This window comes from Hemicordylus capensis, chromosome 6 (genome assembly GCF_027244095.1).
Source record: "Hemicordylus capensis ecotype Gifberg chromosome 6, rHemCap1.1.pri, whole genome shotgun sequence".
Lineage (NCBI taxonomy): Eukaryota > Metazoa > Chordata > Lepidosauria > Squamata > Cordylidae > Hemicordylus > Hemicordylus capensis.
The window spans coordinates 80,533,539-80,559,177 of record NC_069662.1 but is presented as its reverse complement, the minus strand read 5'-3'; the positions used below and the strand labels follow the sequence as shown (position 1 = coordinate 80,559,177).

The window sequence follows — 25,639 nt, the reverse complement described above, 5'->3', positions numbered from 1 at the left end:
TTGGGTGACAGGTACCCCTGGGTGCCAGCTACCATCCTAGCTACTTTTTAAGATCCTAACCAGTCCGAACCAGTCCAGTTCGGATCCGAACCAAACCAGGGGGTGGTTCGGACAAAACCAAAACCGAACCACCCCTCCTGGTTCGGACCCGGTTCGGATCCGAACTGAACCAGGTGAACCGGTTTTGTGCACATCCCTAATGAATGTTGCTGAGGGTCCAAACAGTTTAAGCCAGCGTGTCAATGAGCCTCCCAAGCTAAAAAGGAGATTGGATAGGAACCGGTCTCCAAACATAATGCAGCATAAGAGACACATTTGGGGACTCTAAAAATAGCTCTAAGGAATCTAGACTGGATCAATTCGATATCTGAATAGACCCCTTGGATCCAGATAGCGACTCCGAAGAACATTTGAGCCACAATTTTGGTTCGAAACACTCGCAAGGCCATAGGTATAAATTATGGAAAGCTGGGATCAAAACAACTTTATTTTTAAATGAAAATTGCAAGCCAGATTTCATGGCTAAATTGGAGAATGCACTTCTCTCACCTCAAAGTTGTTCTAGAGAAAAACCACAGGCACTGTAAGTATTGAGCATCGTTGTAATAAAACCACTTGGCTCTCCTGTATCTATTTGTAGAGCTCATTCTGTTCCTTGTCACGTCATCTTGGGTCAGGAAAGAACAATCCAATTGGGTCTCATTCATGAGATTACTTTTCTAATAGCACTGTACATATTGGCTCAGATAGTTGCAGGTAATGGCAAAGGGCGGTACATTGGGCATATGGGAGCTAATGCTGCCTTTGGCTAAAAGGAGACTTGTGATGAGTCCCAGCTCTCTAGGTCTGGCAGAGTAATCTATTACAAAATGAATAGTGGCTGAGAGAGCAGGGGTTACAGCTATGGGCACATAATAGCCAGTCTTTCTTTCTTTTCTGAGTTAGAGGAATAGAAGAATTCACAAGGTAGGCAGTACTGCATTAAAATGAAAATAAACCACAAAGGAAGTGGTCACAGATCTGATTTTGTGCACAGAGGTAAAGCCTGTTGTGTGTGTGTGGGGCGGGTGGGGGGAGAGGAATCTGAAGCATAGCAAGGTTGGAGTGGATCTGGCAACAAAAAGGGAGCATGCCCCCCTGCCTTCTTTTTTGGAGAGGCAGGAGGGGGAGAGTAAAGAACAAACTGTTGGTTAGCTGGCAGGCTCTCTCTCCCTCAAGGGTTCAGGGATATTAGTCCCACATTGCTCAGTTATAGATACACCCCTGGGAGGATTCCTGGAGCTTATAGAATCCAAGAGAAAGAATTGTGGTATGCAGGGACAGGCAGTGGAGTAGAATCAGGAATATTAATAGTTTAATGAAATCGATATTATGTACAGAGAGGCAAGTGCTCTTGCTGCTGGCTGTTTGTTAGCTACTAAAGGACTGGAATACAAGTAACTAAAGCCCCATTCAAAAGCTGACCTGGATCAAGGAATGGATAAACCAAAAACACCACAGAGCCCACAGTTCTATATCAGCTACATGGCTGCCTTCCATCTTGGGGGGTGGGCTGACTAGGGATGTGCACGTTCTGGCGTTTGGACATTTCAGCTGTGGGGAGGGGTTAACCTTTAAGGAGCAGGAAGAGTGACCTTACCCCCCTGCCGCGTTTTCCCTGCCAGCACTGCCACCAAAATCTCTGGCACACATTCACACCAACCACTTCTGGTATGATGCTGACCAGGGCAGCAAGGAGGTGCTGCCACACCATGCCAGCGATTTTGGTCCCGGCGCCAGAGGGGGAAACATGGTGGTGGTGGGGAGAAAGTCACCCTCCTTGCTCCTTAAAGCCCCCCCCCCCCGCTGAACCGGCTGAATGCTGAACCTATGAACAGGTTTGGCGGTCTGAGAAAGGACTGCCAAACTGGCTCATGCACATCCCTAGGGTTGACATGACCATTCCTCTTATCTTTTTCTTAATTTAATAATTATGTGCAATGGAGATTTATTTGGTTAGTTTTGGTTTTCACAGATATTCACCATCTGGTTCCTTTTCTCCCAACTACAAATGCAACCCTCTGAAAATGTAGTGTGTGCAGTTATGTTTAAAATTATATTAAGTCTATAGAAAGTTTGGGGGGGGGAGGGAGGAAGACTGGTTCCTGGCACAATGTCTTACAATAAAATGGATATAACACAAAGAAAGCAAAACAGCAATAAAATGGATATAACACAAAGAAAGGACTTCCTTCAGAAAATTGAAGTCCTGCCCAAATGAAGAGAACAGGGAGGAAAAAACTCTGGCAAAAGAAATGTAAGGCCACAATAACGGATGCAAAGAGAGAGTTTGAGGCACATATAGCTAGAAGTGTCAAGGGGAATAACAAAAACTTCTTTAAATATATTAGAAGTGGAAAACCTGCCAGGGAGGTGGTTGGACTCTTAGATGATGAAGGTGTGAAAGGGATTATTAAGGAGAATAAGGAGATTGCAGAGAAGCTGAATGAGTTCTTTGCATCTGTCTTCAAGGTGGAGGATACTGACCATATACCTTCTCCAGAATTGAGTTTTTCAGGTTTAGAGGCTGAGGAACTGGGCAAATTTGAGGTGACAAGGGAAGATGTTCTCAACTGTCTTGAAAAGCTAAATCAACAAACCGCCAGGGCCAGATAGCATTCACCCAAGATTTCTGAAGGAACTCAAATCTGAAATTGCCGATCTCCTAGCAAAAATATATAACTTGTCCCTACAATCAGGCTCTGTACCAGAGGACTGGAATGTAGCCAATGTGTCTCAAATTTCCAAGAAGGTATCCAGGGAGGATCTGGGAAATTACAGACCAGTGATGACCTGTAATTAACTTAAGTGCTGGGTAAATTGATGGAAAGCATACTTAAGGACAAAATGGTTAAGCATAAAGAAGAACAGGCCTTGTTGAAGGAGAACCAGCATGGCTTCTGCAAAGGAAAGCCTGGCCTCACTAACCTTTTGGAGTTCTTTGAGAGTGTCAATAGGCATGTGGATAAAGATGATCTGGTTGACATAGTATACTTGGACTTCCAAAAAGCTTTTGATAAAGTTCCCCACCAAGGCTCTTGAGTAAACTTAGCAGTCATGGAATAAGGGGACAGTTTCATGTGTGGATGGGTAACTGGTTGAAGGATGGGAAACGGGATAGGAATAAAGGGACAGTTTTCACAATGGAGCTAGGTAGGAAGCGGGGTCCCCCCAGGGATCGGTACTGGGACCAGTGCTCTTTAACTTGTTCATAAGTGATCTAGAAGTTGGGGTGAGCAGCAAAGTGATTTGCAGATGACACTAAACTATCTAGGGTAGTGAAATCCACAATGGATTGTGAGGAACTCCAAAAAGATCTCTCCAAACTGGGTGAGTGGGCGACAAAATGGCAAATGTGGTTAAATGTAAGCAAGTGTAAAGTGATGCACATTGGGGCAAAACCCCACCAACTTCACATATACGCTGATGGGATCTGAGCAGTTGGTGACTGACCAGGAGAGAGATCTTGGGGTCGTGGTAGACAGCTCATTGAAAGTGTCATATCAGTGTGCGGTAGCTGTGAAAAAAGCTAATTCCATGCTAGGAATCATTAGGAAGGGGATTGAAAATAAAAATGCTAATATTATAATGCCTTTATATAAATCTATGATGCAGCCACATCTGGAGTACTGCGTACAGCTTTGGACACAGTATCTTAAGAAGGATATTGTAGAAATGGAAAAGGTACAGAAGAGGGCAGCCAAAATGATCAGGGGCTTGGAGCACCTTTATGAGGCTAGGCTACAGCATCTGGGGCTCTTTACCTTGGAAAAGAGGTGACTAAGGGGAGACATGATAGAAGTGTATAACATTATGCATGGAGTGGAGAGGGTAGACAGAGGGAAATTCCTCCCCTCTCTCACAACACTAGAACCAGGGGTCACCCCATAGCAATAGCACTTAGCACTTACATTTATATACCGCTTTATAGCCGGAGCTCTCTAAGCGGTTTACAATGATTTAGCATATTGCCCCCAACATTCTGGGTACTCATTTTACCGACCTCGGAAGGATGGAAGGCTGAGTCAACCTTGAGCCCCTGGTCAGGATCGAACTTGTAACCTTCTGGTTACAGGGTGGCAGTTTTACCACTGCGCCACCAGGGGCTCTTCCCCCATAAAACTGAAGGGAAATTTAGGACTGACACGAGGAAGTACTTTTTCACATAATTAATCTATGGAATTCCTTGCCATGGGATGTGGTGGTGGCCACCAGCTTGGATGGCTTTAAAGAACTTAGACAGATTCATGGTGGACAGGTCTATCAATGGCTACAAGTCTGGTAGCTGTGGCCATCTCCAGCCTTGGAGGCACAATGCCTCTCAATACCAGTTGCAGGGGAGAAAAAGCAGGAGAGAGGGCATGCACATACCTCTTGCCTGTGGGCTGCCCAGAGGCATCTGCTGGGCCACTGTGTGAAACAGGATGCTGGACTGGACTTGATAGGCCTTGTGCCTGATCCAGCAGTGTTGTTCTTATGTTCTTATGTAACGGAGCAGGGAAAGGAAGGAAGAGGACAAATAAGAAAAGTCTGGTAACAGAAACTTACACAAAGAACATGTAGAATGTCCACTGATGAGACAGTTCTGGGAGAAAAGGTGCTGAGTGGCAATTGGTCCCAGCCAGACCAACAGAGAAGGTGTTGCATCTCTCTCCTTGATGGCTACTGAATGGATTGATCACTGATGGGTAGCCCTAGTTAGCACTGCTGTCCCATCTCAAAGTAATATTTTATTGAAAGATGTTTAAGGTATATTTCAAGAAATGCTTGAAGACCTACCGATAGTGTAGTAGGCCAGGTCATTTAGTCAAGGCAGCAGTAAGCTACATGCAAGTAGGGAGAATCTGAAGAGAAATATTTGTAATCAAACTACTAAGTGGGGAAATAAATGGATGTACTGACCACAGGTTAAGAAAGAGATACATTGAGCTGTCTGTCAGGATAAAGGGAGAAAGGCTGGGTAGTCCCTGAAGAGTTGCTATTAGGACAGGATGTTGACATAGGGAAACTTGTCTGGGAAAAACCAAGGAAAAGAGAAAGAAATGCAAGAGTATGGGAAATCCCCAAAATCCTGGGCATAAAAAGAAGAAATATATCACATTCTGGGTCTTTTATTTTTGATCATCTGTCTAGATCTGTGAGGATCAGACTGGAGACTGAGCACAACTAACTACGGAAGGTACCCCATAGGGACTTGGCTGGCTCATTAAATGTTCAGGACTTAGTAAGTATGTACTCTGGTGAGATTTATTCTTTGCTTATTTCTCTTTTATACTGAGCACATTTAAAAGAAAGCTTTGAAACTCACTTGACTCATTGAATTGTCACTTATGAGCCCCCTGAGGGAGAAGGAAGAGTGAGCTGGGTCTCTTCTCATATTCAAGAAAAGGGTATTTTCCTCCACTCCCTTATAATATAAGCCCTGTTCAAGAGTCACTTGAGTAGAAAACACGTCAAGTGGATTAGAGTTCCATCCACTGCCCTATCCCAAATCCCCACACATTCAAGCATTCTGTGTGTGCAGAGTATACACATGTGGTCCATTTCTGGAAAATAAATATATAGATCACATATATAGGAGATTACATGTATTTCATATATGCTCTGTGCACTTGAAACCATAGAATGTGTGGAACCTGGAGAGGATGCCAGTGGATGTGACCTAGACCCTGCTTCCACCCATTTATCTTTACCCAAATGGAACTGGGTAGAGACTGCTGCTGGCAAGGAGTACTATTTCTGGTGTTGCTTTCGCTTGTCTGTAGTGGCCTTGAGCCTCTGCTTTAAATCCTATGTAGAATAAAAAGATTAATGACCTTCAATGACATTCCACATGGAGCAATCACTGAAACTATTGTGCATGTACATGCATGCACGTGCATGCTGAGATGTCTTCATCATAGGAATATCACTATTCCATTTGGCCTGCATATAGATTTATTTGATGTCATGTTAGACACTCATGCAATATTTACTGTAAAGGAGGGCACGGGTCAGCTTATGGATTGCTTGCTATAAGGAATGCCTTCAGCTATTGCAGGGCATATGATTACTTTTAGAAGATTCACTACTTTTGGTAGTTAGTTAAACTTCATGTTGATGTTCCTTATTTTATTCCTGTATTTCCCACTGCTAAAAAGCCTTTCCTTTGGCAGCTGATAAAATACTGCAGATAAGAAAACATTGACCCATGGTCTCAAGGAAACAATCGGATGATCCGGTTATCTTTTATGTCTTCAGATACAGGTTTCTGTAGGCAGTTTGTAGAACTAGAATACAGAGCTTGCCACTAGATTTCTCCCTTTTAAATTAAAAGCAGTTTAAAAGGACAGTGTGGGGTGGGAGCCAGCCTCTTTGGGATGTCTGTGTTTCTCAGCTCCAACTTAGGGTAAGAAATGGTGAGCTGGCAAAGCCATACAGTGATTTTCATGGCCAATATGTAGTTTAAATTCATCCCTCTGTTCACTACATAAAACCGTCTCTCTATTATGTGCAGATGTTCTCAACATTCAGCAGTAATAGGTTCAGAATATTAATTCCCCATCTCATCATAATTGGGTGTGTTCTTTCTTGCCCTAAAATTTGTACTTCTCAGTGCCACTTGGGAATAGTAGTGCAGGAATGGAGGGAGGCATCTCTGGCCTCCAATAAGGTTCTTAACTGCTGACCCAGTTGTGGACTGAGCTGGTGGGAATTTGCCTATTACTAGATGCCACAGATGATGAGCATGAAGTTGTTCTTGCATGCTTGTGTTCTATGCAACCCAGCTTTCTTTAGCAGCCAACTAAAGTGCAAGAGTAACCTCATTTATTAAGTGGATGTCTAAAGTCCTTTTACTCTAACACTTAAACTGGTTTTATATTGGTTTAACTATAATTGCTTCCCCACTTCCAAGGAATCCTGGCACAGAGGCTGGGATGACTTGCCCATATACCATCCATGTGATATTTTAGCCACCATTGAACAAAACTCTCTGGGCTTGATATCCTCTGCAGCCCTGATCAGCAACTAGTTTTACAGGAGGGTCACTGAGGAAATGGAGGGTGGTGGGGCAAAGCCCCCACTCAAAATAATCTGTCAGCAAGTCCTATTGTCAAGGCCACCACTATACCGAGGAATGGATTTGATCCTGGACTTCAGTGGCAGATTCCTACTCCATCATAACATTCTGTTCCTTTGCAATTCTCAGTGAGCCAGTGATAGCCCTAGGCATAATAACACATGCACACTTCTGTGATGTCAGCAGGCACTGCACCAATCCTCACTCTCCTGCCGGGGATTGGTATAATAGCTGCTGATGTCACAAAGGTATTGCTTCCCCCCCCCCCTGCTATCTGCATGCCCAGCAACAAGCAAACTTAAGGAAATAGGCAAAAACAATCATGCTTGAATACCTTAGTGTTAGCTGACATGGGAGTCCAGGCCCACCTATTAGGTGTGATTCCCGCCTCCCAGGAGCCCTATGTAAGGAAGCTAGGAGAGACTGCCTGCAGGTAAAGATTTTTTATAAGGTTGTAGGTTAAGTGAAAGGTATAGCCAAGCTAGCTATAATGAGGAAGGACTGTAGCCAGCTCATTTCCATACACATTTCCCCCATTTGTATGATGGTAGGGGGTTTATATAGGTGGGTTGTAATGGACAGACAACACATTAGGACAGAATTGTCCTCACCAAACTTGCATAAGATGTTGCTGTATTTTTGAAAACATGCAAGCTAGGATTGCCAAGTTTTTGCCTGGTGCCTGTTCCTGTGTAATTAAAAGCACCTTGATCTGTGGGTATGAGCAGGTGCTAATGTTTATCTCCTTGTCATGAACAGCTTCGTTGCTAAGGTTACCATCTGAACAGGAAAAAGCAATCATTTGTGCACATTTATTTATAACAATCATACTCTCTCTCTCTCTCTCTTTTTGCCAAAAGGTATCCAAGTCAACTTGCAACAATTTTTTTTTTTTTTTAAAAACAACCTTAACAAAATCAAAACACTGAGCAGCATTCAGACCAAGTTACTCAATAGTATTTCTCAGGTGTTACTCTATAGGACTGCTTAATTTCAGTAGGACTACTCAGCAGTCTGGGTGCTTATGGAGAATTCACTTTGTCCTAGCAGAGACACACTGTTGGAGCTGCCAACCACTGGGGGAGTATTGGTCTATGGGAGGCACTTGTCTGAGGTGAATTTTGAACACCTCTAGATATGAAAATTTGATGCCTCAAAAAGGGGTGAATTTGGATTGGATGAAGGAAGAAGAAGAAACTCTGGACAAATGAGAAGCTGGTCCCATGACCCTTTCCTCTATCCAACAGAGCATCTCTGAGTAATGATCTTCAGGTGAAAAAAGAAGAGAGGGAGATTTTGGGATAGTTGCCACAGGAGAGTAGATGCTTGAAAGAGTGGGGAGCAGTAAAGTTGGTCAGGAAAGTCAGAGGGGTGGGTGGGAGAAGAAGATCGTAGGACAGGAAAGGCTATGTTCTTCCTGACCAAGGCCAAGAAAGAACAGTAAGAAGGAGGGGAGGAGTCCCTCAGAAAAAGCAACCCTTCAGGTGTGTCCTGAGAAGGTTTGAGCTCACGAAGGATGTGAAAGAAGAATAATCCTCCAGGTTATGTGAGATGAATCAGGATGGAGTTAGGTCAGTTTAGGGGAATTGGCAAAGGGAGAAGGATTTTAAAAGGTAAAACGATGGAGGGCAATTGGCTTGGGAATTGATTTAGGGGAAAATGCTAATCAAGCCCATCCAACTTCATTCCTTCACTTCTCTGAAAATGTAACAAGCAAGCAACACTAGGATATCCTATATTATCACCAAACTTCATCTTATTCTGTTTCCTACATAAAGTTATTTTGTTTTGGTTCTTTTCCACATTGTCTCTGCTGATCTATTTCTACCTCTCCCACACAAATCTCATTACCAGGGTTGTTAACAGGGATTATTGTTTTTTCTATCCTAAAATAGATTGATGGAGAGCAGAGGCGTATCTAGGGAAAAGAGCGCCTAGGGCAAGCACTGAAATTGCACCCCCTGTCCAAACATCTGACACCCATCTTTCAGATAACTTTACTATAATATCAGCTGAAAAATATAAGTCAAGCTCATTAATCTTTTAAAATTTCAAAAACTATTTAGCAGTGGATGTAGCCAGACCAAAAAATGCTGGAAAACTACAAATTTCAGTATGCTGGGGCTCATGAAATACCCAAATACTATGTGGATGTGTACTTGGAAAACTAAACAGAAGTGCCTGTCTAATTCTCTACTATACATCTACTAGCATCACTATTACATAAGTTTTAAAAATAAATGGAGAATTTGACTTTTCCCAGATACTCTGAAAATAAGTAAAGGATATGCAGAGTAAACTGTGTCACTGCTTGGAATATATTCTAGTATTTCAGAAAGACAGTTAAAATGAGAGAAAGAGAGCAAGAAACTCCCAGTGGGCCTTAATACTAAGGATTTCACACTGATTCAAAGACAAACTCACCATTAATAACCATATTTTTAAGACACCACATTTAACTCACTTATCATAAGAAGCAAAGTAAGAGCAAATGAATACAATCCTAGCTCATAAGCTTCAGCTCAGTATTCGCAAGCCCTGATTCTCTGTACATAGTGCCAAACTGAATATGTGTACAGTGACTTATACTAGATTAGATTAAATTAATTTTTTTACCTGTAGCCCCTTTGGGGTGCTTCCTATAGGCTGTGGGGGGAGGTCTGCAAAGGTTACCCCTCCCACTGTTGGCCTCTAGGGCCTCGCAGAGACCATTTGAGCATGTGCAGTGGCCATTTTTAAAAATAATTGTTTTTTTAAAATGGCCACTGAAAACAAAATGGCCACCATGCATGCTCAAACGGTGTCCCAGGGCCTCACAGAGGCCATTTGAGCATGTGCAGTGGCCATTTTGTTTTTGGTGGCCTTTTAAAAAAAAATAATTTTAAGAATTTGCGCCCCCTTCAAGTGGCGCCCAGGGCACGTGCCCTGCCTGCCCCACCCTAGATACATCCCTGATGGTGAGTTAAGTAATTGATGAGAGGTCTTTTGTGGGGAAAAGGGGGTCCTAAAGGTCATCCCATCACAGTACTGCCTTCTGCTTTAAGACATCAAACAACAAAAATCCAACAGCTATATGTGGAAATGATGGTGGATGGAATATACCATAAGAATAGCTAGCAGGCTGCATAGATTAATAAAATAGATGGTTATTATGGTCTATAACTAAGATGGTAATGTTTACTGACTCATAACATTGGGGTGTCAACATTTAGCTTAATTGCACTGATTTCTACTTATTGTGAGCTTCTCTGTTGCTTTGCCACTCATGTCAAAAAAAGGGGGTGGGGAATCCATTTATTTAAAAACAACATCCTGCTTTATAAAGTTATGATTTAGCTTTTTGTGTTGACTCTTATTGTGTTGTGTTGACTCACAATTGTGTTGACTCACAAATGTGTTGACTCACTGAGGCGGGTCTCATGATCCGTGAGACCCGCTTTTGTTAGAACTGCGGGGAGAGTGGGCTAAGCCCGCTCTCCCTGCAGACGAGTGGGCAGGGAGCCCTGGGTGGCCAGATCAGCCGCCCACATGATGCCTGGCTCCATGATGGAGCTGGTGGGGGGTGGGGGGAGCGGGAACTGCGCGGCCCCCGCAAGCCCCAGTATGCCCTGCGCGAGCGTGCAGGGCATACTGGGGAGAACCCCTGAGCCAGGAGGTGGCTTTTTGCTTCCCGGTTGGGGGTCTACTCATGAGTAGGGGTGGCGTGAAGCCGCGCTGCAGCTGCTCATGAGCCTAAAAAGCAGGTTTGCTGGAGCACTTGCTCTGCAAACCTGCTATTTAGCAGGGGTTCCAGAGTGGGTTTACTGCTCCAGAACCACCCAGCTCGGCTGCGAGCCAGGTTGTTCCGACGATCAGCAAAAATCGGGCTAGCGGAGGCTGAATGTCAGAATCGCCCCACTGTGTGACTCACAATTGTATTAACTCACAATGTGACTCACATTGAGGTGGATCTCACGATCCGTGAGACCCACTTTCTGCAAAACTGCAGGGAGAGTGGGCTAAGCCCGCTCTCCCCGCTGATAACTGAGCAGGGAGCCCTGGGCAGCCAGATCGGCCGCCCACACGAGTGCACAGGGCATACTTGGGAGACTCCCGGAGCCGGGAGGTGGCTTTACGCCTCACGGTCAGGGTCTACTCATGAGTAGCTGTGCCACAGAGCCGCACTGTGTCTACTCATGAGCAGATAGCCTGGGTTTGCGGAGTGCTCTCTCCGCAAACCTGGGCTAAGGGGTGGGCTACTTGAGCAGGTTAGCCGCTCAAGAACCACCAGGCTCGCTTCTTGTTGTGATTCTCGCTCATTCTTATGATTAACAAAAATCGGGCTAGGCTCTCCTAGCCCGATTTTTGTTAATCATGATAATAGCCCCATTGTGTTGACTCACAATGTGACTCACAACTCATTGTGTTGACTCACAATGTTGACTCTTAGGGTAGCTTGTGAAATGGTCTTTTGACTGTTTTTCCTCCAACAGATTTATTATTTTATACGGTTACTGGCTCTGACTGAAACGACTCCTACAGATCCCCCCACCAACACTTTTTCACCTCAAGCCATTAAAATTTTCAGGATTGCTTTCAATAGTCACCTGGAGATTGATGTCTGTTTCTGGAGACTCTGAGGCAATCCTGAAGGGCAGGCAACTCTATTTCATAGAAGCTTCATGAAGATCCCTGATGCAGAACAATAAGATCAGTGGTGTAGGATTCAAGGACTAAACTGACAGTCAAGATTCACTATAAAAGCAGCAGATATTGTAAAGCGATGTCACAAGATCTGTGACTTTAAAAAGCACAGTAATCTTAGAAAATAACAACTAGCAGTAGCTACAAAATAAAATATCTCAGGATCTGCAACTCAAGATAATACAATGTTAAACAACCTGGTCAATATGCACTTGAAAAGGGGTAGGTCTGGGATAAATGTCAAGATCTGGGATTAATTGCTTTATCTATGGTCTGAATAAAAGAACAAGCTAAGAAACTGAAAAAACCCCACTCAAATGAAGACTGATATTACACTAAAAATGATATTATTCTAATTTGCTGTTGAGCAAGGCAAAGAAATATGAAGGCATTCTAGCATGCCACACATGTCTGCTTATATGTCAAGTTAAGCAAGGGATCTATTCCTTCCAGGCAATTTTAGGGCCAGGAGACAGAAGACTGACCTTTCACACACAAGGAAACGGGCTGAATTCAGATGTCATGTTAAACAGTTGGAACTCCATTATATTCTAATGCATGCAACCACAGCTTTGAGCTGAAACTGACCTGTGGTATGCTTCACCTACCTCCAATATTAACCTTTGGTTTGTGCAAAAGTTTGCCCCCCAAAGCAGAGGTTTGGATGCGGAAACGTTACACCTGAACACAGATGGCCCCATAACTGTGGTTCCGTGCAGTTTTTTGGAACTGCAATCATAGAGACGGTGGCACAAACCTGCCCAGAATTGTGCCTGCTCCATGCCTGTGGTGCTTCTTGCTTGCTGCCTCTTAGAACCCATGCCCTGCCCCTCCTATCTCAGATCCAACAAAGTAGTTGCCTGGCAACAGGGACACTGCCACATCCCATCCAAAGCTTGTCAGCTTGTCAAGCAGCAAAATCATACAGGTGCATTCCCTCTTCCCACTCTGTCCCTTGCTCCCCCTCTCCATGCAAGCAGGAGGGAAAGGGGATGAGATGACAGGACGGGCACAAAGTGCTTTGCTCCCTGAGCATGAAGTGACAATGATGTATGTTCCCAAGCACAAACACTCCTGGTGCCAACATAAGCAGGGCAGCCCATTACAGCGCCGGGATGGACATATATGTGTGTGTGTGTGTGGGGGGTTTCCCAGGGTTGGGTTTAAAAGCCAAGGAATTCTTGAACAGCCAATTTATATTTTTTTAAACAAAAAAATTAGGGAAGGAGGGCCCAGCACCTTACCGTTGGGGGTAACCTGTGCTGTCCCATGGACAGCTCTCTCAGTGTCAGGTCATGGGGGCTGGACGGACGGCAGATGCCACCTAGCCAGGTTGCTCTATACAAGTTAGCAGTGGGGAAGGGCACCCCACCAACAGCTCTCCCTGTCTTGGAGACCACCACCAAAAAGCTGTCAAAGTGTGTCCTCTGTCAGACCGTCTTGCCCACTTGGAGAATGTCCACCATTGCATGTGCCCCAGTACTGCAACCCTGCTTTCCTAGAGTTGCTGGAAATTGGGGCTCTCCTCTCCCACAATTCCCCACAGGAGCAGATCTACATATGGTGCAATGATGGCCCACACCCAGGAATTCTGAAAAGGAGTAAAGATCTGTCCCACACCCAGTGTTCCCCCTATCTACACATGTGGCTAGGCTCTGACACATGGAGTCTCACAATATTCTTTGGGTCCATGCAAGGCTTCCCAGGGGAGGAGGGATTTGCAGTGCAAAAGTTATATCGTTAACCCCCCACCTTCCCAGGAGTGTGGAAAGACCAGTGTGCCCTGAGAAGAAGGCAAGAAAGGAGGCACCCCGGCCAGGGAGCTCTTGTCCTCAGCTCCTGAAATGACCAACAGCCTGAGACAACCTTTTAAAATCTTCTGTAATTTGCATCTTGTAATATTGCAAACCACTTTGGGTGCCTTTGTAAAGGCAGAAAGGCGGTACAAAAATGTAGTAAGTAAGTAAGTAAGTAAGTACAGTGGTCCCTCGACTTACAAACTACTCGACATAAGTATTTTTTGAGTTACAAACGGCAGTTTTAGATCCGGTTTTAGATGCGGTTTTTTCGACTTACAAATTTTTAGATGGGGTTTCCTCGACTTACAAATTTTTAGATGGGGTTTCCTCGACTTACAAATTTTACATGCGGTTTCCTTGACTTGCCTGCCTGTTTACTGCCTGTTTATTCTTGAAAATAAATGTTCCTGTGCAGTTTGCAAGCCTTACTGGGGGTCTGGGTCTTTTTTCTAGGCTCCGGAACGCATTAATCCGTTCCCAATGCATTCCTATGGGAAACCGCTTTTCGACTTACGAATTTTTCGACTTACAAATGTGCATTTGGAACGGATTAATTTCGTAAGTAGAGGGACCACTGTAAGTAAATAAACCAGAGAGAGTTACACAAGCGGGGCCCCCTTTGTTGGGTCAGCTCAACGAATGAGCACACAGTCTGACAGTAGACTGGGGGTATTCTACCCTACAGTCCTTCCCAGTAGACTGGCCCTCTCATGAGAGTACTAGTCTGCCAGCAGCAAGCTACCAGGGGAGCAAGAGTGTGGTTTGTCTGCATGGACTGTTTTGGTGGGGTGATCCCTCGCAAGAGCATCCTTGTATGCACGCACACACCCTCCTAGGAAGTTGTCATGTTCCTTTCCCTTTCTTGAGTAACAGGGAAAATATGCCTCTCCAAGACCCCCCCCCCCCGAAATTGTGATGTTGTTGTGGAGTTCTTAGGAGGGCAGCAGTGCTGTAACTGTCAGAAGGCGCACTGGCATGACATGGCATGGCATTTAAAGGGATTTAAATCCCCTTTCCATGCCAAGGGTGGGTGGACCATTCCAAAATGTCACTGAGGCTATTCTGATGATCAGGCGAAATCGGGCTAGGAAAGCATAGCCCGATTTTGCCTGACCATGTGAGCCACAGGGCTCGCAGGCGCTCTGCAAACTCGGTTTTTAAAATCGTGAGTAGCCACAGTGCGGCTCTGTGCCGCAGCTACTCACAAGGAGACCCCCTACCGGGAGGCTTAAAACCAGCCTCCTTGCTCGGGGGTCTCTCCAGTATGCCCTGCACACTCGCGCAGGGCATATTGGAGCTTCCGGAGGCTGATCATCTGTGAGGAGAGTGGGCTTAGCTCGCTCTCCTTGCAAACCCCCTAGAAGCTCTTCTCACTGATTGTGAGAAGAGCCTCACTATCACACTTTGCACACCCCCTTTAAGATCATGGCCAATGGCAGCTGCCACTCTGTTGATGTGCTAATTTCTTGCCCAAATTCTGGTAATGTGAGCGCTATGGTGCTTGCTGAGATCAGCCTCGGCGGACCAGAAAGTGGGAGGGGCTCACCTATCCTAGAGGTTGTTGGACCATGGTTAAATGAGTGTTTGCAATGTGATTTATGGTTTGTAATTGAAACCGTGGGCTCATCAACCTCTGGTTTCACGTTATGTGTGCATGTGGCCATGTTGTGTAGATAGTGTTGACTCTTATGTTTCCCATTCTTTTTTGTTCTACATTGGCTCCCTTCCCCAAAAACATTCAGTGTTAAGTTTCTGCTTTCTGATGGAGGCAATGATTCCAGAGGAAATTGTTGTCCCTTGGGTTATTTAAATATATATATCTCACAGATTTCCCATACCACATCTCTTTTGGTCCTAAATGTTTACACTGTGTAGATTGATTCCTTCCTTCCTTCCTTCCTTCCTTCCTTCCTTCCTTCCTTCCTGTTCAAGTTATATTGTCCACCAACTTCACTCATCATAAGATTGAAAGTGAAGGCATGCTCACACCCTCTGGTGTGCCATTCTGTGCTGCCTACTCACATGGGGGAGGGTGGAAGATTCATATTGCTCCTAATCACATGGTTCAAATACTAGTAGTATTAGAACTACATTATTGGGGGCATTCTAGATATTCCACCCTAAGTATGCAGGGCAGAATGGCACACCTGGTGGGGACAGTGTGTGTTCTTGTTTTGATTTGGTGGGCAGGGCTGGCAGATGATGTTGTCCAAACTATCCCATTCTTTTTATTGTCCTGCATACAATTATTCTGGCATTTTCTGCCTCCATAAACTTGTTGTTCTATTCTTTGTCTTTATTCTTTCTCTTTTTTCTTTCCTTATAGGATACCCTCTTTTCCAATGGACACACCATCCTTTTTCTTCCCATTTTAAAACAGTCCTTGAGAACCCATCCTTTAAAAATTGCCTTCCCTCAGATCTTATGGCCTCCAGCTTTCCCTTGCTTTTGCTTCCTTCTCCCCTTTCCTTATTGCTTAATACAGTCAGACAACATGGATAGCGTGATTGTGGGTTTATTGCTTTTTTGCTTTAACATTTTGTTTAAAATTTGCTTTTGGTTTGTAAATGTCTGTTTAGTGATTTTTTATCTAATTGCACTTGTATACTGCCCTTCATCCTAGGATTCCAGGCCCGTGAACAACCAACTCTCAATACCAAACAAAACAATAAAATTTCATTACTAATACATGAATATATCAACATCAAAACCTACAGCCATTAGGGAAAGAGAGGGGAGCTATTCACTGACCAAAGGCCTGAATAAAAAGGGCAGTATTCAGTTTCCTCTGAAAGACTGGGAGTGAAGAAGTCAGGCAGAACTCATTTGAGAAAGAGTTGCACAGCCTGGAGGCAGTGACTGAGAAGGCGCTGTCTGCATGCTTACGTTGTAAGGGCTATTGGAATAATAGTAAACAGGATAGTTGTTATCCATTGTTCTACACTCACCCTCACCCTCTTTAAAGGCATTACTAAATTCAGCAGTGCTGATCTTTAATTTTTTTTTTTTTTGCTGAACTTCAAGAACAACTAAATTATGAGGTCAGTTTTGAGGTCACCAGCTGTTTCATTGCCAGATTGTTGGCAGGTTAGTACTACTCTTGTGTGGTGAATTTGCATGTTTGGAGATAGGAAATCTCAAGGGAGTGGCAAAACGTTGACACCTCCCTCCCCCCACCCCCGTGGTGGTTGTGATGATCTGTAATCATCATGTTTTCATTCTTGATGAAAATTCCTCATGCTTCCCATGTTAGCCCAGCCTGTTCAATTCTGCATACAAATCCCTTGCCTATTAGTTCTGTATAAAGCATACAAATTACATATACAATTCACAGCTGCACATCAGCCTTCCCAAATCAAAGGAAAGATCATTACATCAAATTCTTTTATGTCTCCCAAATGTCAACAGCTGTAGCAAGGAGCCCTGCAGCAAGAACTACATTTTTTTCTTCAGATGCAGCATTTAGGAGGGATGTGTTATGAACAGGAGAGCAGATGCTGAACGTGAAACCAGATAAGATACACCCCACCAGCCAACTCTAAATAGAGTTTGAAAATTTTTGTTTGTTGTATAACTTTGAAGTCATTCACACAAGCAAAAACTGTGTGCTACCAAGGTCTGGGAACTGTATGTGCTCCCAATATTTGGTTGTGGGTACAAACAACTAGGTAGGAGGAGGAAGAGAAGTGGTTGTGTGGAAGTAAGGTAGGAGGAAAACCTGGGTAGCATTTCCTCCTACCTCGCTTCCACACAATCACTTCTCCCTCCTTCCTAGTTGTTTGCATCCATACAACCAAAAATTGGGAGCACACATAGCTGGGTAGAACAGCGTTTTCACTTGTGTGAATGACCTTACTCCCTGCCTCCTCCAAAAAACAACTTGGTACAAAAGATATTCATTCATTCATTATATTTGTACACTGTGCTAAACTTCCATCTCTGGGTGGTTTACAGTAACATAAAACAAATTAAAACAAAAATTAAAACCTTAAAACAATTTAAAACCACAAGTCCTGCTAAAATGCTTGGGTGAATAAATGTCTTTGGAGACCTTTTAAAAGTTGTCAGAGATTGGGAGGCTCTTATTTAAACAGGGAGTGCATTCCAGAATCTCGGGGTGGCAACAGAAAAGGTCCATCCTTTCAGCCAGCAGATGAACCTCTCTGGATGATCTCAATGGTTGATGGGGCTCATAGTGAAGATCTTCTCTTAAATACCCTGGGCCTTATTGTTTAGGGCTTTATAGGTTATAACCAACACCTTGTATTTTGCTTGGAAACGTATTGGTAGCCAGTGTAGTTCTTTTTAATATAGGAATAATAAGATCTTTTTGAGATGACCTAGAGACCAACCTGGCTGCTGCATTCTGTACCAAACACAGATTATGGACTATGTACAAAGGCAGCCCCACATAGAGCACATTGCAGTAGTCAAGTCTGGAGTTTACCAACACATTACTACTGTTCTGTGGTCATTTCTGAGGTCATCTGAGAAAAAGCTGGATAGTGTTTCCTCCTACCATGATTCCACACAATCATTTTTCTCTCCTCCTACTTAGTTATTTGCACCCACAAAACCAAAAGTTGGGATACCTCCCAAACCTGGGTAAGACACAGTAAGGGTATTCATATGACCAGAGGCCAGGTGGGCGGGGGAGAAGGCTGCTCAAAACTTCTCTTCCTCCCAGATGATCTCCATGCCCTTCCCACCACTTCTTGGCTGTGTGATTTGGCCGCACACGCGGGTGGCTGTCCTGGGAGCTGCATACCTTTCCAGAGGCCGGGGACAATGTGTCCCACAATGCACCATGTAATGAATTACCCCATGTGACAGGTGCTCTAGATTCCTGTCTCTGTGACCACTCAGGCTGCAAGTACATCAAGGTCATTGATTTGTTCATTTATAAACTGCCTACAACTGAAATTTCAAGGTGGTATACACAATCATAGCATTAATACTAGGGCTGTGCAAAACCCTGCTTTGATCTAGGGGCTGCCTCAGTGTTTCAGGCCCTCTTGATTTGATTTGGGGTGTCAGAGGGGAGTACCTACTTTGCTTTGATCTGATTTAAAGTGGTTTCTTTGATGCAGGACTGAAGCTTTATTGCCCCCTTAATCATTCCCCCAGTTGATGAAGGTATTTACTAGTCTGGGCAGGGGGCAGGAGATTGTTAATCTTGCTTGCAGAAGTGAGGGAACAGCAGCCATAGCTTGTGACTTAGAATGAATTCCAGCAGTGTTTCCCCTGAAGTCCTGGGAATAGTGTGAGTACTCCTGGGAGTTGTAGTCTTTTCTGGGGTTGCAGCCACCCCCAGAAAAGGTTACAATTCCCAGGAGCACCTGCCCTATTCCCAGGACTTGAGGGGAAACACTGCTGGAATTCATTCTAAGTCACAAGCTATGGCTGCTGTCCCCTCACTTCTGGGGGCAAGATTATCTATCTCCAACTTGTCTCCTGTTGTCTGTTGAGTAAGTTACTTCAGGTTGGGGTGGGGAAGTGAGGTGGGGAAGGAATGTCAGAGCACAGCTTCAGCAGCCTACCCAAATAGTCTGGATTAACGTTGATTCAGCCTGAACTAGATGGTGATTCAGTTCAGGCTGAATTGGGCCAAATTCAAATAGGCCTCTGAAGCTTTGCACAGCCCTAATTAGCACATGTCAGCTTTTTATTATCCTCTCTTGCAGTTTTATGATCTCATTTTTATGATGTGCGTTTTCTTGAATTTTGATGTTGAGTTTAAGGCTCTATGTTAGCTGCCTCAGGGCTATTTTGAAAGGTGGGGTATAAATGGAAAAATACACATAATAAGGCTATTCTCACGACCAGCAAAAACAGGGCTTGAAGACTGAAGGCATGGTTAGCACTCCTGTGTGAAACCTCAGCAAGCCCTCAAACCAGGCTCTGTCAAAACAGGCTCACCCAGTCCCACCTCTAAAACCAGGTTGCCTACCATCTCCCAGTGCTCTTGTGGAGCCATGGGGTGCTGCTTGAACTCCACAGGGCACCATCTCCTCCTCTTTACATTTACAGAGCTACCATAGAGCCTGGATACCAGAGTGCCCTGCAAAGCAAGCCGAATCCTTAGAAAAGGACTACCCAGGAACAGGTAACATCACCTGTACTGAGCACTTGCTCAAGCTTTCTTAAAGTGGCAGGCACCTTGCAAATGAGCTCAAGGGAACAAAGGAACATAGGAATCTGCTTTTTACTGGGTCAGATCATTAGTCCATCCAGCTCAGCATTGTCTACGCAGACTGGCAGTGGCTTCCCGAGGCTTGCAGGCAGGATTCCCGCTCAGCCCAACCTAGAGATGCCAGGCAGGGAGCTTGGACTCTTCCGCATGCAAGCATGCAGATGCCCTTCCTAGAGCAGCCCCCATCCCCTAAGGGGAATATTTGCACAGACACATATTTAGTCACCCATTCAAATGTAAACCAGGATGGACACTGCTTAGCAAAGGGGACAATTCATGCGTGCTACCACAAGACCAGCTCTCCCCCATGGTTTAGGGACCACAGGCTCCCCAAAAAGCAGAGGCCCTAAGCCCCATCCAATTGCTTGGCAAACCCTGCAGGTGGCAGCAGCAAGAGAGCAGAGAAGCAGCAGCATGCACTCTTTCCCTACTGTCTGAAGCACATATCTCTGGTGGTTCACAACAACCTATTTATCTATTTGTTCATTTATACCTTCATTTAGTAGTATGGAAGTCGTCTTTTCTGGGACAGCAGCCTTGCAGATGTTCGGCCTCAGGCAGTGCTCTCTGCACATGCTCTGAAACACTGTCATCTGCGTGAGCTTCCCCTTTGAGGAAAGATGCACCCAAGCCACCCCTCTCCCACTGTACAGGGTGAGGCGGGGGAGACACTGCCACATGCTTCTTGGCTGCAACTTCTTGGAACACAGCCCCCCACTCCCCCGCCGATTGTGCTAGCCTGCCCAATGGCCACCCTAGCTTGAGAGGAGAAAGGAGGTGGGGTGTCTGGACAGTGAAGCCCGGGGGCCTTTGGTTGAGGGATAGGCATCACTGCAGGGTGCTGCAGGATGAAATGGCAGGGTGAGCTTTGTGGGGAGAGAAGACGGCTGCTCAAGGGAGGAGGGCAGTCCTGCTGCGAGATCCCTGGGAAGAAACAGAGGATTTTCCAAGGCCATCAGATAGAGATGGGTGGAGTGCAGAAGCATGGGGGGTTGGGGGTGGAGAGAGAGCGAGAATCACTGGCAATGGAGTAGAGTGGCAAGGGGCACTGCATGGATAGGACAGTGTGCGTGTGTGTGTAGGAATTGCTCACTCGTCTGTCTGCTCACTCACCCCGCTGGCACTGCAAGAGCGGCAAGTGGCAGCGGCAGGGCAGGTGGGTGATGGGGGACACATGTCATTGCCCTTGCCACCAGCTTATTGCCCTAGGTGGCCATTTGCCTGGCTTTAATGGGTGGCCCAGCCTTGCATGCCTACTGAGCGAGCAGATGGGGGGAATGAGGGGAGTGTGCCTTGCGCCTGGGCTACTGATTGGGTAAACCAGCAACTGCCTTCACCTGCCATTAACTCTGCTTCCACAGACAGGCAGCAGATGTGGGGGTGTGATTGGGAACCAGGGGGCATCTGCCTTGTCCCTCCTGGTTCTGGGGGGTGTGTGTTCATGTTGGCATTTCCTTTGAGGCTGGCTGGCGGCTGCAGCTGCTCTCTTCTCCCCTTCCTTCCCTGCCTTGTGAGCAGCAGTTTTGGGGCATTGGGACAAAGTTCAGTGCCTTTGTCAGTGTTGGGGTTGCCAGGAAGGGGTTAACTGCAGGCTTAAAGGAGCTTAAGCTCTCTACCAGTCAGGGAGCTGCAAAGCAGGACTGCAGCTTGGAGCCCTCTGATTGGTCTCTTTGAGTCACATGATCATCCCTGGCCACTCACAGGGCTGCCGCCGCCAGGGGCAAGGCTGGAGGACCAACATTGCAAGCAGTGGCTGCCTGCCCTGAAGAAACCCCCCTAATGGTGATCGTAATGGTAAAGCTATACAGCGAGGCTATTCACACGACCAGGAAACAGGGTAACCCCCTGAGCCCAGCTGTAACCCCATTTCTAACCTCACCGCAAACACATGAGCACATGGTGAAGCCTTGGCAGGGAGCTCAGGGGTTACAGCTGGGCTCAGGGGGTTACCCTGTTTCCTGGTCGTGTGAATAGCCTTGCTGTATAGCTTCTCCTCCAGACTAGAAAGGAGGTAGGTGTATCTAAGATCTGCAAAAAATGTGCATGGCCACCAGTGGGGGAAGTGGGACCATAACAGAAGAAAAATCTTCTTCATGTGCTACATGGCCAATGGGGAGGTATGCCCGAGGCAGCAGTATGGTGAAAAGGCTTGTAGACCTGACCCTGACTAAGGCCACTGGGACAGAAGCAGGATCATACCCCAAGCTCCCATGCCACTTTGCAGCAGCCAGTAATCCCATGAACCTTCTCTATCTGTAGAGTCACTGAGGATGGGAGAATGTTTGATCTCCAATTACATTTTAAGGGGCTCCAGTTTTGCTTAGGGGGTGGGGTGGGGGCTGATTCTGCTGCTTATTTTACAACATCTGAAGCCCAATATTTTGAGCCACACATCTGTAGAAAAGATGACACAAGGAAAGATGGAATTAATGGAGATTTGGCTGGTTCCCTGGAGGTCCATCACAGAAACACATATTCTCCATCTAATGTCTTCTGATCTTTCAGCAGGGGGAAATGAAAAACAACAACAAACACTTCACACAGCTGCTGAATTACACAATATTATGCCATGGGAGGAAAATCTTTGCAATTCCCTATGGTGCTCAGCTGATACTCTGGAACGTGTGGCATATTGCAAGGCTTGTTTAAATGTGCGCATCTGTGGAAAAAGTGCTGTTCACAAAAATGTTGCTGACTAGAGAGATGAATTCATAGTATCTATCTAACATAGGAAAACACCCACATTTTAATAATGCCACACATTTTCTTCTCATCAAACTGGGGAGATTGTAAGGAGCTCTGATATGAGCTCCTGGGGTAGTGGGCAACAAAATGGCAAATGAAGTTCAGTGAAAGTGTAAAGTTATGCATATTGGGGCAAAAAAAACCCCCAATATATGTTGATGGGGTCTGAGGTGTTGGTGACTGACCAGGAAGCGAATCTTTGGATTGTTGTGGACAGCTCATTGAAAGTGTCAACTCAGTGTGCAGCAGATGTGAAAAAGGCAAATTCCAAGCTCAGAATTATTAGGAAAGGGATTGGAAATAAAACTGCTAGTATCATAAGGCCCTGATACAAATCTATGATGCAGCCACATTTGGAGTACTGTATACAGTTCTGGACAACCTATCTCAAAAATGATATGATAGAACTGAAAACAGGTGTAGAAGAGGACAACCAAGGTGATCAAGGACCTACAGCATCTTCCTTATGAAGTAAGGCTACAACACCTGGGGCATTTTAGCTTAGAAAAAAAGATGATGGCTTTAAGAAAGACTTAGACAAATTCATGGAGGTCTATCAATGACTTTGGAGAGGAGAGCTGGTCTTGTGGTAGCAAGCATGACTTGTCCCCCTAGCTAAGCAGGGTCTGCCTTGGTTGCATCTGAATGGGAGAGTAGAAGTGTGAGCACTGGAAGATATTCCCCTCAGGGGATGAAGCTGCTCTGGGAAGAGCAGAAGGTTTCAAGTTCCCTCCCTGGTTTCTCCAAGATAGGGCTGAGAGAGATTCTTGCCTACAACCTTGGAGAAGCCACTGCCAGTCTGTGAAGACAATATTGAGCTAGATAGACCAATAGTTTGACTCAGTATATGGCAGTTTCCTGTGTTCCTATGTACTAGTTGGATGGCTATAGGCCACCCCCAGCTTCAGAGGCAATATGCCTCTAAATACCAGTTTCAGGGGAGCAACAGCAGGAGAGAGGGCATGCTCTCTTGCCTGTGGGCTTCTCAGAGAAACCTGGTGGGCTACTGTGTGAAAAAAGGATGCTGGACAAGATAGGGCTTGGGCCTGTTCCAGCAGAGCTGTTCTTATGCTCAAATTATATCCAAATATAATATTACTTAAAGTTGAAGCAGTTCCACCTTGATTAGGAGGTCACCTTGGCACATTGCGGCCCTCCCAGTTTGAGGCTCTGAGAAGAGTATTCCCACTTTGCCCTAACTTTATTCAAAACTGTTGCTTCAGTCCAGGACCAAAGCCTTTTCACCCCCACCATTCAAAAGTACTTACTGAACAAGAGAGGAGGCAGGCTGAAGTTAGTTCATCTTTTTCCCAGCAGCAAGGAAGCAGCAGCAGTGGCAGCTTGCGATTTAAAACAACTTCTGACAAGGTTTCCTCTGCAGTCCTAGAATGGTGTGGCTGCTCCTGTGAATAGTAGTCTTTTTGGAGACCACAAGAGAAACTGCCAGAAGAATTGCAAGCCACTTCTGCTCCCTTACTGCTGGAAGCAAGATGATCTACCTTCAGCCTGCCTCCTGCTCTCTGTCCAGTCATACCTTTGGGGGCTGGGGAAGTGGTAAGGGGGTGGGCTGAAGCAAAGCTTTGGCAGCCTTCCCAGATGAGCTCAATCTGATTTGATTTGGGCTTGATGATGGTTTGGTTTGGACCGAATCAGGCCCAGTCCAAATAGACTGCTGAAGCTTCACATAGCCCTAATATTTAGCATGTATATAGCACTTTTGACTGCTCAAAGTGCACTGCATGTATTATCTTCTTCTAATCTTTACAATGGAAGCCACCTAATGGCACAGTGGGGAAATGACTTGATTAGCAAGCTAGAGGTTGCCAGTTCAAATCTCTGCTGGTACCTATATCGGGCAGCAGCGATATAGGAAGATGCTGAAAAGTATCATCTCATATTGCGCGGGAGATGGCAATGGTAACCCCCCTTCTGTATTCTGCCAAAGACAACCACAGGGCTCTGTGGTTAATGTGGTTAATCTTAAACCACAGGGCTCTGTGGCTAATCTTATTTATTTATTTATTTATTTATTATTTCTCTCTGTAAAACCGCTTTGGAAACTTGTGTTGAAAAGCAGTATATAAATATTTTTTTTGTTGTCTCCAGGAGTCAACACCGACTCGATGGCACACTACCTTTAATCTTTACAACAGCCCTGTAAAGTAAGAATTATTATCCCAATATCACGATTGAGGGATTGAGTCTGAAAAGCTATCACTTGCATAAGGCCATCTAGTGAGTTCATGGCAGAGGTAAGATTTGAATTGGGGAGTTCCTGATTCATAGCTCAGCATCTTAGCCATTACGCTATACCTACAAAAGCTAGAGTCGGTCAGAGTTTTGTTAACATTGGCAATATTCAGTTGCTAAACAACTCATTCTGAATAATCTCTAGCTGTGTGCAGATGACATATGTGTGGACAATGAACATGTGGAAGGGATGGGAGAGGGATTGTGCCCTCTGGCTCCACCTCTAACTTCTATGCATTCTTCTGCCCTTATTATGCACAGAGCCCTACACATCATGTTGTCTGTCATACAGATTGTATGGAAATAGCCCATGGATAGATTCTGTTCAGATGAATGAGCTCTTCAAGAGTAGAGCCAGGTCCTGGTCTCCCTGCATAGGTAGGTCATATGTACCAGACATATGTATCCCTTGGCAATAGAGACATAAATGTGATATGCATGCATAATCAATAGGTTTTCAGAGGTTCAGAGACCATGCTAGAAGAAAAAAGGCAACAATCCTCATAGGAAAGAACGGTTAGATTCACAGTGACCACTGCTGCTGGTTGCAGGTCTTCCTTGTAGTTTGCATTTCAGTGGGAGTGAAGAATGTCCTTACTTCTGTACCTTTTGGAGGGCTGTGTGGCTGCCTGTGACGTGTTCAGAGATACACAATAACAAATGATCATCAGCTGCAACAATAGATGGTGCTTGTCCCTTGCTGCTTAGTAGGGTTGGGTGAGTGACTGAGAGCACTGACACCTAGATGGTCCTCCTGTTCTCATTGGGAAAGTTTTAATTGACACCACCTCTTTTGCTGGTGTAACATGATGCCATACATGTTAATTACACTAGATGAGTGATTTTCAAACTTTCTACACTGACTTTTCT

At 45.1% G+C, this 25,639-nt stretch overlaps 1 long non-coding RNA gene across 1 annotated transcript; it reads left to right on the top strand.

The window, feature by feature from the left end:
- Positions 1-7,401: 7,401 nt before the first annotated feature.
- Positions 7,402-25,148, top strand: LOC128328723 (uncharacterized). Its single transcript, XR_008309368.1, has 4 exons — positions 7,402-7,532; positions 19,612-19,687; positions 24,626-24,771; positions 25,031-25,148. It is a non-coding gene; the product is annotated as an uncharacterized LOC128328723 (long non-coding RNA).
- Positions 25,149-25,639: the final 491 nt, after the last annotated feature.